Here is a 13,582-nt window from a genome sequence, read left to right as displayed (position 1 = left end):
ATGTCGTGGCTGGTATGTATTCTTTCGTGTATTTATTTTGATGTTGAGATATTATGCTTATATTATGTTATGCGTAGGTACTTTTCTTGTGAATTCTGTACCTGCCTTGGTGTTATTTGACTCGGGTGCGAGTAGGTCTTTTGTATCTTTGGCTTTTAGTCAGCATATCAACGTTAGTCGTGAGGCATTGAGTCGGCCTCTGAGAGTTTCCATAGCTGACGAGAGGGTGATATATGCCACGGAGGTTCTCCGGGGGTGCATGTTCGAGATTTTCGGTGTTGAGTTCCCGATTGATTTGGTTCCTATTGCGATGGGTGATGTCTGTGTCATTGTGGGCATGGACTGGTTGAGCAGATTCGGTGCGATTATCGACTACGAGCGACAGTTGGTGACCATACGAGACCCTAGTGCGGGATTTCTTACGGTGTACGGCGAGGGTACACGTTCTGGATCGGCGTTTTGTTTGGCCGCTAGGGTGAGGCAGTGTCTACAGCAGGGCTGTAAGGGTTTTGTGGCGTATGTGATGCATACGCGGGTGGATTCCGAGAGGCTGAGGTCAGTTGACGAGGTTCCGATAGTGTGTGAGTTCCGGGATGTATTTCCAGAGGAGTTGCCGGGTGTCCCTCCTGTTAGGCAAGTGGAGTTCAGTATTGATTTGGTTCCGGGGGCCGCGCCTATCGCTAAGGTGCCTTATCGCCTTGCACCTCCAGAGATACAAGAGTTATCCTCGCAGCTTCAGGAGCTGTTGGGGAAGGGGTTTATTTGGCCGATCAGCTCGCCGTGGGGAGCGCCTATCTTGTTTGTCAAGAAGAAGGATGTTCACACCGGATGTGCATTGATTACTGGGAGTTGAACAAGCTGACGGTCAAGAACCGTTACCCGTTGCCGAGGATCGACGATTTGTTCGATCAGTTACAGGGAGCATCTTGGTTCTCCAAGATCGATTTGAGGTCTGGATATCATCAAGTGAGGGTGCGAGATGAGGACATCCAGAAGACAGCGTTCAGGACACGTTATGGGCATTACGAGTTCGTGGTGATGCCTTTCGGGCTCACCAATTCCCCAGCAGTGTTCATGGATCTCATGAACCGAGTGTGCAGACCGATGCTGGATCGGTCAGTGATTGTATTCATCGATGACATTTTGGTATATTCGAGATCTAGAGAGCAGCATGAGGAGCATTTGAGGGAGATCCTCGGAGTTCTGAGATCGGAGAGGCTTTATGCCAAATTCTCCAAGTGTGATTTTTGGTTGCGAGAGGTCCAGTTCCTAGGTCATCTCATCAACCAGAAAGGGATATTGGTCGACCCGGCCAAAGTTGAGGTGGTGATGAGTTGGGAGGTGCCGAGGTCACCCTCCGAGATCAGGAGTTTCCTAGGGTTGGCGGGTTATTATCGAAGATTGATCAAGGACTTCTCTAAGATCGCAGTGCCACTCACCAGGTTGACCCGGAAGGGCGTCACTTTTTCATGGGGCCCCGAGCAGCAGGCCTCCTTTGAGACGCTTCGCCGAAGGTTATGCGAAGCCCCGGTGTTAGCCCTCCCGGAGTGGATGGAGGACTTTGTGGTATACTGTGATGCATCGATCTTGGGGTTGGGAGCGGTGCTGATGCAGAAAGGGCATGTGATAGCATACGCATCGAGGCAGCTAAAACCTCATGAGACGAGGTATCCCACCCATGATCTACAGTTGGGGGCAGTGGTGTTCGCCCTCAAGATTTTGCTTCACTATCTGTATGGGGTTCGGTGTACGATATAAACGGACCATAAGAGCTTGAAGTATTTGATGGATCAGCCCAACCTCAATAAGCTCCAAAGGAGGTGGTTGGATGTGGTCAAGGATTATGATTGTGAGATTCTATACCATCCGGGCAAGGCTAATGTGGTAGCCGACGCCCTGAGTCGCAGGGCGGAGAGCGCCCCATTGCGAGGTGTATGTTTGCGATTGACCGTGATGGCTCCGGTGTTGGACACCATTCGTGGAGCACAGGCTGAGGCTTTGCGATTGACCGTGATGGCTCCAGTGTTGGATACCGTTCCAGATCCAGAAACAGATCCTCTCATGACCACCATACTAAAAATGAACTAATAAATGTGTCATAAAATTCCACCATTCATACTATACAATCATCACAAAGAAGCTAAACCCTTGGGGCTTGTGACTTCCTTGATACACGTATGGGACATATGCTTTCAGTAGTATGGACCTATACTACCTTCCACACCTACCTATATTTGTCTCAGTAGATCATCACAAACTACTCGAAAACAAACTACCATTAGGATACACATACATTCTATACTCTCTTTCTCTCTCTCTCTCTCTCTCTCTCTCGTGGCTAATCACTCCTAAACTGGCCTGTTGCCCCCACATACTCACTCATGAAACTTCCGCCAACCATGTAGCCACTCATGCATGCTAATCATACATAATGTTGGATCTCATAGAGAGTCGAATACTTGATTCTACCATAAGCCCATAACCAGACAAGGAACATGATATAAGGATAAATCAAATATTCTCAAGCTATAGAATCTTAGTTATGTACAACTATGGTGCACACACTAAGAAACTACAGTAATGATGTCAATTTCATATATCAAACAGAGAGTTCTCCTAGGCTATCAGGCATCATACATCAAACAATTCTATTATGCAATTTCCGAAGATCCCTAGCCTATCACTAACATGCAGTTCTATCACAGGAATCATAAACAAATAACAATGTGGGTGTCTTTGGGTACACTTTCTTGCTCCATTTGATCGTATACATCTCGTCCTTCCTTGATTACTGTAATTCCCGTAGGTGCGGGCTAGTCAATTTAGAGATAATAAGCGTTAAAAATGAATTTTTGATAGAAGATTACTTATAATAAATAATCTTAACCAAGTTATAGTATATGTTAGAACGATTTCATACATATAAAGAATGTTGAAATCCGAATTATAACAAAGAAGTTATGACCCGTCGAAGTTTTGCGACAAAACCGACACGACGTTGTGTGCCGTAAAAAGTGAATTTGCGATAAAATACTTTTAGCCTTATCGATCTAAGCGAGAGTCATAGTATATGTTAGACTGAGAACGTACATAAAAAGAACATCCAAATCTGACTTCGTATGAGGAAGTTATGATTTTTCTAAAATTTAGCATAACAGTGCACATCCCGAAAATCAAATTTTATATCGATCGACTTTCAGCCGACAAAACCTAAATGAGAATTGAAGATATCATTCATAGTAGATCAACGATATAAAGACAGTCGAAATCGGACGTCGGATGACAAATTTATGAATTTTTAACGGATTTAACTGTCTAAGTCCGTTAAAATATAACTTTAAAAATAACGTCAAAATTAGCCAACAGACTCTCTCTAAACAAAAGTTGTAGATCACGTCGCTACCTATGCATGAATATAAGGAACGTCAAAAATGGAGCTCGTATGCGAAAGTTACGGGATTTAGAAGTTTATGGTATAGGATGCGAGGGGACACGCAGCCAAATCCTGACCTTCTCTTTCTCCCATGGACTCGCATACAAGGCTGACAGTTGGACCTTGTACGCGCATCGTAGAGCCTCGTATGTGCATCATACTGAGCACGCGCAACATACTCCGAAGGTGCACCCCACGTATGCGTGACCTCCACCCTATAAATAAAAGCGAAGTTCTTTCATTTCTCTCACACCTTGACCATTCTTTCTCTCTCAAACATCCTTCTTAACCCCTCCCATTCACTAGAACTTACCAAGTGTTAGAGGCGAGTCCCAGAGCGCTAGAAGGCTTTGAGAAGAAGAGCTTTCGGCTCAGAAATTCTGTCCGCGCAGAGCCCGATTCTTCGCTAAACCCCCTTGTAAGTGAGTTATGTTTACCCTACTTTAAGTATAACTTCTATTTAAATTCATTATCGGTATTATGAACCTATAAACAATATATGTGCTAAGAATAATAAAATTTAAAATTATACGAAGTGTTATTATAATAACTTTTAACTGCTCACGATACGGGGAATCTGGTTTGAAGGGCCGTATCGGTTTGTTGGATTTCAAAACTGCTTAAATGCCAAAATGGTCCTGCCCTCCGGTGTTTCATGCCTGGCCCCTGTTAGTACATAGTAGTTAAAAAGTATTGTTTAACACTTATAAAATGATATCGCTCGTAGATAATAATTAGTCGCAATAAATATTAGACTAAAATCTAGTAATAATGATACTAGGTTTCGTCGAAAAAAAAGTTGTTAGAAGCGAAGTGTTGCCCGAATTACGAATCGTCGCCTTAACAAGTGAGTGCATACTCCCTTTCATGAACATAGTTTTTAATACAAGCATTAAATATATGTTTATGTGTGAAATATTTGATATTACATGGAATACGTGTTAAGAGCATATCTTATAATAAATGAAGATTTAGGATACAGAGTAAACCCTAAATTATTTAAGATAAATATCGGGTAGTATATTCTTATGAGTATGGGTGAAATATACACAGAGGGTACAACTTTAAAAGTTGTTGTTAATCCGAGAGCATGGGTTAGACACATTCATTCGTCCCTCGTCTGAGAGTATGGAGTGGACATAGTCATTTTTCATTGATCTGAGAGCATGGATTAGACATACCTGATCCGGGAGTACGGATTAGGTAAAGCTGTTAATTTTAAATTTGAGAGTATGGATTGTATCGTTGTGAGGATCGACGGGGTAGGGTAAAATTGCTTATATGAGGTGAAATTGCATATAATGTGAGTTCTAATATATATATATATATATATATATATATATATATATATATATATATATATATATATATATATATATATATAACATTGGGGGATTGAAATCCTATGTACTCACCAGGTTTCCCAACCTTGTAACGCTTGGTCCAGGTATTATTCATTTCTTAACATTTTAAGTTTTTGGGCTGGAACTCGACGATTTGGGGAGCTCCAACTCGTCATGTAGGAATCTTTTTGGCTACAGAATTTAAGGATCCTACTCGACGAGTTAGGGAGTCCCAACTCGACGAGTTGACGACCAAAGATGAAACCCTGATTTTAGGGTGTTTCACTCTATATAAAGGACTTAAACACCCTTTTTGGTTGGCCTCCTTACCAGCCTCCATGTCCATAAAAACCCTTGATTCGTGTTTCATTTTGAAAGCTTGTGTGTGGTGAGCTTAGAGAGTGGTTTTTGGTGATTCTTGAAAGGAGCTTGGAAGAGGGAAGCATCGAGCTTGGAGGAAGGACCTTAGATTCAAAAACTCTTCTTCAAAGGCAGCATTCTTGAGGTATAAAGTTGTCACCTTGTCATGTATTCACCTAGATCTCCTTATTTGAAGTTTAAGTGTAACATCCCAAAAATACGAGCCAAAAATTTCATTTTTAAAACATATACTTAGTAAAGCATTTATAAGTAAAAGCGTCACCGAACATAACATTTCATAAAAGATATCACATGTCTGGAAAACATTTTCATAAACATAATAATGTCAGAGTACAAATCCCCAGGAAGATCTCATAGTGCGGAATACAAGGCATGTGTGTGATGGGCCGCTACCGCGCCGACTCCTTCCCCTTCGAAGAAGAGGTACCTGAAACCAAAACTGAAAACTGTAAGCACGAAGCTTAGTGAGTTCCCCCATAATACCTCATACTATACAAACATACAATGAACAGCTAGGAGATACGGGCCTCGCCCACACTCATGAAGGTACGGGCCTCGCCCACACTCCGCTAGCTGGGAGATACGGGCCTCGCCCACCCTCCGCTATTAGAGAGATACGGGCCTCGCCCACACTCCACTATCAGAGAGATACGGGCCTCGCCCGCACTCCACTATCAGAGAGATATGGGCCTCGCCCACACTCAGCTACTAACCCATATACAAGTATCACACAGACAACGAGTATAGGCAAATCTATCATACTAGCATATATCATAATCAAAATTGACCATGAGATACGGGCTCTGCCCACACTCCGACACTAGCATATCGTCTAACCGGGTCGGCCTTGGTGCCTTAGACCCGTTACTACTGGAAGGAACTCACCTCGAAGAGTAGCTACCGAAAGTCCAACTGCTAGACCATCTTCATAGAACTCGCCGAGTTCCACTTTGGGACTCGTCGATTCCCTTCGACCCACTTCCTATACATACCAAAACTGAGACATGCACCGCTTCTAACCCATAGATCTATGCTCCCAAAGCATGCTTATCACCTAAAGTTGCAAACTTTACGTGCATGCATGGCCCTATGAGTTCAAAAAGGCAAATCCAAGCTCTTTAAGGGGGAATACACTCAATAGGGACCTCAATAATCCCAACCACAGAGACTTTATACTTCTAGGATGTCCATAAGATCCCAATCTGAAGTCCCTTCAGAACTCAAAGCATAAATACATGGAATTTGAGGTTTTAGGGCTTGAAACCACTAATTTGGGACAAAAGGGGGATCTAATGAACTAATGATCAAGGTAAGAACTTTTCTACCTGAATGGAAGCTTCTCACAGTGTAGATTCCGGATCTACCTCCCCTCCTTGCACACTTCAACCTCCTCTTCCTTCCTCTAAGCTCCAAACCTTCTCCTCAAAGCCAAAATCACTCTCAAGGACAAGATGGGGGCTAGGGTTTCTTTCTACAGTTCTCTGGAAGTGTTAGGGACTAAGGAGGCCAAGTTAGAGCGTTTAAATAGGGTGAAAATGTCCGGATTAGGGTTTTTGTCCAACCAGGGTCTACTCGCCGAGTCCGGGGACCGACTCGCCGAGTACAAAGTTCAAACCTCGCGCCTTATCCCGCTCCTACTCGGCGAGTTGGTCCTTCAAATCGCCGAGTCCTAGTAAAAAAAAGCATAAAATTAAAATATTAATCACAAGGAGTACGTACCAGGAACCAGGTGCTACAAATCTCCCCCACTTATTTCAGACTTCGTCCTCGAAGTCTGCTGCTCGATCCTGAAACAGCCCAGGGTAATGCTCCATCATCTCTTCCACCGGCTCGCAAGTCCACTCCGATCCCTTTCGGTGCTGGCATTGCACCTTCACGAGTTCCACCCTCTTGTTCCTTAGATCCTTTGACTTCTTGTCGAGGATCGCCACAGGCTGCTCGATGTAATTCAGGCTGTCATCAACCTGAATATCCTCCAAAGGCACTACTGCCGAGTCGTCCACCAAACACTTCCGCAACTGAGAGACGTGGAAAGTGTTGTGAATTTGGCTGAGTTCGGCTGGCAGATCAAACCTATACGCCACCTTGCCCACCCGGGCTACAATCCTGAATGGCCCGATGAACCTTGGGCCCAACTTGCCTCGCTTCCTGAATCGGATGACGACTTTCCACAGTGACACCTTCAGGAGAACCATATCCTCGACTTGGAATTCCAAGTCAGAACGACGCTTGTCGGCATAACTTTTCTGCCGACTCTAGGCAGTCTGGAGCCTACTCTGGACCTGTTGGAATTTCTCTGTCGTCTAGAGCACCACTTTGATGCTTCCCATGACCCTCTGGCCAACCTCTCCCCAACATATCAGGGTCCTGCACCTCCTTCCATACAACATCTCGAAGGGAGGGCGGTCGATGCTTGCATGATAACTATTATTATGTGAGAACTTTGTCAATGGGAGGTAGGTATCCCAACTACCTCCGAAATCCAGAACACATGCCCGCAACATATCCTCTAACGTTTGGATGGTCCGCTCGCTCTGACCATCCGTCTACGGGTGAAAAGCGGTGCTGAAATACAGACGAGTACCCAAATCAGCATGGAACTTCTTCCAAAATCTGGAAGTAAATCGCACATCCCTGTCTGAAATTACTGATACGGGCACCCCGTGCCGCGCCACTTCCTCCCTGATATAGATGTCAGCCAACTTCTCGGCCGAGATGCTCTCCTGAATTGGGATAAAATTAGCACTCTTGGTCAACCGGTCCACGATGACCCATATAGAATCCACTCCCCGCGCGGTCCTGGGTAGCTTCGTGATAAAGTCCATCGTAATATCTTCCCATTTCCACAACGGGATATCCAACGGCTGCATCTTGTCGTGCGGTCTCTGATGCTCGACCTTGACCTTCCTGCAGGTCAAGCACCGCTCGACGTACCAAGCCATATCCCGCTTCATGCAGAGCCACCAATAGTCCAGACGAAGATCCCTATACATCTTCGTCGCCCCGAGATGAATGGAGAATCGAGATTTGTGTGCCTCCTCAATTAAGACCTGGCGCACGCCTCTGAGGTACAGCACCCACACCCTGCGGTGTAACGACAATAATCCCCTGTTGTCATAGTCGAAGGAGGAAACTTGAACCACTATGCGCTCACTCTTCCGATGTTCCTCCTTCATGGCCTCCTGCTGGGCCTCCCGAATCCGCTCCAAAAGCGGGGTCACCACTGTCATCAGCATGCAAATATCCCTGATCGGCGCCACCTTGCGGCTAAGCACATCGGCCACCACATTGGCCTTCCCCGGGTGGTAAAGGATCTCACAGTCATAATCCTTCACCACATCGAGCCACCGACGCTGCCTCATGTTCAGATTCGGCTGATCCATGTACTCTTGTGGTCCATGTAAATAGTACACCGAACCCAATAGAGGTAATGTCGCCACATCTTGAGGGCGAAGACCACCGCCCCCAACTCTAAATCATGCGTCGGGTAGTTCGCCTCATGAGGCTTCAGCTGCCTCGAAGCGTAGGCAATGACATGACCTCTCTGCATCAGTACCGCGCCCAATCCCGAAATGGACGCGTCACAATATACCACAAAATCCTCTACGCCCTCTGGCAGAGCTAAGATTGGCGCCTCACACAATCTCTGTCTCAGAACCTCGAATGCTGCCTGCTGATCAGGCCCCCATCGAAAGACCACGCTTTCTTAGTCAGCCGCATCAGGGGTACGACTATCTTGAAGAAGTCCTGAATGAATCTCCGATAGTAGCCCACTAATCCTAGGAAACTCCGAATCTCGTATGGAGACTTCGGGACCTCCCATTTCATCACGACCTCCACCTTGGCCGGGTCTACTGAAATCCCGTTCTGATTGATGAGGTGCCCAAGAAACTGCACCTCGCGCAACCAAAACTCACATTTGGAGAACTTGGCATACAAGCTCTCCCTCCTCAAGGTCTCTAAAACCTCTCTCAGATGCTCCTCGTGCTCCTCCTGCGTCTTGGAATAAACCAAGATGTCATTAATAAAAACTATCACAGACCGATCCAACATTGGTCTACATACGCGGTTCATGAGGTCCATGAACGCGGCAGGAGCATTGGTGAGCCCAAACGGCATCACCACGAACTCATAATGGCCGTAACGCGTCCGAAACGCGGTCTTCTGTACATCCTCCTCTCGGACCCTCATCTGATGATACCCTGAACGCAAATCGATCTTGGAGAACTGATGCTCCCTGCAACTGATCAAAGAGGTCATCAATCCTCGGGAGTGGGTAACGGTTCTTCACTGTTACCTTATTCAGCTCCCGGTAATCAATACACATCCGATGCTACCCGTCCTTTTTCTTCACAAATAGGATCGGGGCTCCCCAGGGTGAACTGCTCGGTCGAATAAATCCCTTGTCTAGCAACTCCTGCAGCTGCGTAGACAACTCTTGCATCTCGGGAGGAGCCAACTGATAGGGTGCCTTGGCTATCGGAGCCGCACCAGGAACTAGGTCGATCTTGAACTCTACCTAACGCTCCGGAGGTATTCCAGGAAGCTCCTCCGGGAACACATCAGCGTAGTCTCGCACCACTGGAACCTCGCTCACCGTCGCCTTACCCGCCTCGCGGGTATCCATAACGTACGCGACATATCCCGCGCAACCCTTTAGAAGGTAGCGCCTAGCCCTTGCTGCTGAACATACTGTGGGTCCAAGCTGTGGCCTCTCGCCGTGGATCACCAACTCTCCCTCACTTGGGGTCCTGATCCGCACTAACTTTTGCGCACAATCTATCACCGCCCCATTAGGGCTCAACCAATCCATGCTTATAATCACCTTGTTCCCCGCAAAGGGATGGGAACCAAATACACCACATAGCGCTCCTCAAATAACCTTAGGACACAATCCCTGAATACTGCTGACGCTCGCACCGATCGATCATCGGCAATCTCCACCTCTAAAGGGCAATCCAACATGCCCGAAGACTCAGTAAAACTCTTGCTAAGCACAAGGGAAACAAATGATCGGGTGGAACCCGAGTCAAACAACACCTGAACAGGAATACTGTTCACATGGAATGATCCTAACGCATATACACAGAGCACATATCAATATCATAACATCATAAAAATAAGATAGAGGGAAAGAATCATACCCGTCACCACATCGGGTGCGGCGCGTGCCTCCTCTGTCGTCAGCTGAAACGCCCGACTCCTCACTACTGGAGCCTCTGCCTTGCCCTGTCGGCCATCTGTGATCCTCAGAGTCGCTGGAGCTGGCGCCTTCACTGGCGCTGATGCTGCCGTTAACTAGGGACAATTGGCCCTCTTGTGGCCCCTCTGATTGCAGTGAAAACACAGCAACTCAGATGTCTGAACAACCGAGACAGGGGCAGTACAATCCCTACTAAAGTGCCCCGCCTTGCCGTACTTGTAGCAGCCTGATGATCCCAACCTACATGCTCCCTCATGCGACCTGCCGCATTTTCCACAGCGGCCCGGCCCCCCTTGGCCTTTCGGCCTACCATCTGATCCATTGGGCTTCTTCCCCGAAGCCCCAACCACCTGCCCCGTCTCTGCCTTTCTCTTTCGAATGTGCTCCAAATCAATCTCCCTTTCCCTCTCCCTGGCAATCATGGACTCCAGGGTAGGGCAAGCTGAAAAGCTAACATGCTCCCGGATGTCGGCCCGTAGCATGTCATGATAGCGGGTCCTCCTCATATCCTCATCTCCCGCATACTGGGGCACCAACAATGCTCTCTCCCGAAACTTGGCGGTGATATCTGCCACAGTCTCTGTCGTCTGTCTCATGTCTAAGAACTCTCTGGCCAGCTGCTGAAGCTCGACATTCGGCGCAAACTCTGCCCTGAACCTGGTCACGAAGTCCGACCAGGTCATAGCCTCGACAGCCGAGGCCCCAAACGAGTCACCAACGGCCTCCTACCAATCCCTAGCTTGGTCTCGTAAACATCCCGCTGCATATCTCACCTTCGACCCCTCGGGGCAGAAGCTGGTCAGCTGTGCAGACTCAATGTCCACAATCCATCGTCTGGCAGCAATGGGGTCCTTCGCCCCATGGAAATCCGGCGCACCACTGCCCCTGAAGTCCTTAAAGGACAGTGTGCGAGATCCTGACTGGCCAGATGTCATGTCACTCCTGAACACCTTGAGGCGGTCCTCCATCAGCTCAACTATCCCATCCTTGATCGACCCGAAAATGATGGGGGTCGACTCAAGGATGCCTCTGGTGATCTCTGACGCGATGAATTCGCGTAGCCTCTCATCTACTGGCTCGGAACATGATCCCAAACCCGATCCCTCTCCAGAACTGCCACCACTGGCCTCTGGCCTAGTACCACCATTCTGCAATACACACAGACAACAATTAGCGATACTGATACCTCTAAAGGGGTCACATTTACTTCAAGTTCCCTGGTCTTGTCTCAACCTTCCTTAGTTCGGGTACGGATCCTCTGCTTTCAGTAGTACGGGCCCATACTACCTTCCACATTTATCCGTACCTTCTCCAAGGACTGCCTTGACTCCACCAGGTCCCTTTCACTACTGCTAATCACTGCTATACTCATCCTAGGCTTGCCCCAGGAAAATCTCTAACTCCACTCTACCCAGTCCTCAGCTGCTGAAGGCCTCCTTGTAATGTCAAATAGTCATTACCTGAATACCATCACATGTGGTGAGGCTCAAATAATCCTTCGAGTGACAGACTCGGCCCTTCAACGGTTAGACTCAAACAAGAGCTGCGCAATAGGGCCAAATCCAGCACTCTAAGATTATTCAACCCTGACCACATGTGACGTGACGTATTCACCTAATGTCTAACTCCCATCACTCAAAGTCCCAAGAAGCACAAAGCAAGCAGCATTCAGACAAAAAGGGAACATTCTCAAACAGATCTGTACTTATAGAGAAAAGCTGCACTAGCATACCATGCTAAACTCATACTATCAGGCATAACCCTATCAGGCTATCCTACTACTGTCTACTCAATTCTAGCATGCAATTTTCATACACTGAAACATATAAAGCAGGCACATAAGGCATCACTCCTAGATCCTTAGTCCTATTCTAGCATGTTGTTCTACTAAAACTGATAAACATAACATAAGCTGGTATGGGTACTTTGGGGAATACTTACTTAAGCTCGGCCGGTCGCGCATATCACACACTTCTTCTTAAAACTCTTTACTTAGCTTTTTAGAAAATATTTTCTGTTTTAAAATCTTTTAATCCCTCAATTTGAGTTCATACACCCCCGAAAGTGTGTCCGAATCCCTCAAACCAGGGCGCTGATACCAACTTGTAACATCCCAAAAATACGAGCCAAAAATTTCATTTTTAAAACATATACTTAGTAAAGCATTTAGAAGTAAAAGCGTCACCGAACATAACATTTCATAAAAGATATCACATGCCTGGAAAACATTTTCATAAACATAATAATGTCAGAGTACAAATCCCCAGGAAGATCTCATAGTGCGGAATACGAGGCATGTGTGTGATGGGCCGCTACCGTGCCGACTCCTTCCCCTTCGAAGAAGAGGTACCTGAAACCAAAACTGAAAACTGTAAGCACGAAGCTTAGTGAGTTCCCCCATAATACCTCATACCATACAAACATACAATGAACAGCTAGGAGATACGTGCCTCACCCACACTCATGAAGGTACGGGCCTCGCCCACACTCTGCTAGTTGGGAGATACGGGCCTCGCCCACACTCCGCTATTAGAGAGATACGGTCCTCGCCCACACTCCACTATCAGATAGATACGGGCCTCGCCCACACTCCACTATCAGAGAGATACGGGCCTTGCCCACACTTAGCTGCTAACCCATATACAAGTATCACACAGACAACGAGTATAGACAAATGTATCATATTGGCATATATCATAATCAAACTCGACCATGAGATACGGGCTCTGCCCACACTCCGACACTAGGATATCGTCTAATCGGGCCGGCCTTGTTGCCTTAGAACTTTTACTACTGGAAGGAAACTCACCTCGAAGAGTAGCTACCGAAAGTCCGACTGTTAGACGTCTGGCTGCTGCACCGGTAATCCTCCGGCTACAAACCCATACACATAGATTAGCCACTCATAAATATCCTTAGGTCAATTGACTGGCTCATCCCTGGTCCAAGGTCAACTCCTTGGTCAAGGTCAACTCTCAGTTGACTGGACTCGCCGAGTCGTGGCATAGACTCGCCGAGTCCTTCTCCTACTAACCTGGTCCTACTCGCCAAGTCTCTCTTTCCACTCACTGAGTCACCCCTGACTCACTACTCGGGACTATGGAACCGACTCGTGATCCGACTCGCCGAGTCCGAGAGCAACTCGCCGAGTTCCACGAGCAGATCCCCTACTCGCTTCCAATCCTCACCATAACATCCCGCAAGAGGATTTGGGGTTTTGGG

Source organism: Lactuca serriola, chromosome 4, assembly GCF_051521515.1.
Source record: "Lactuca serriola cultivar US96UC23 chromosome 4, Lser_US96UC23_V15, whole genome shotgun sequence".
NCBI classification, from domain to species: Eukaryota; Viridiplantae; Streptophyta; class Magnoliopsida; order Asterales; family Asteraceae; genus Lactuca; species Lactuca serriola.
The sequence above is the reverse complement of the archived record's forward strand: the minus strand, read 5'-3'. Positions refer to the sequence as shown.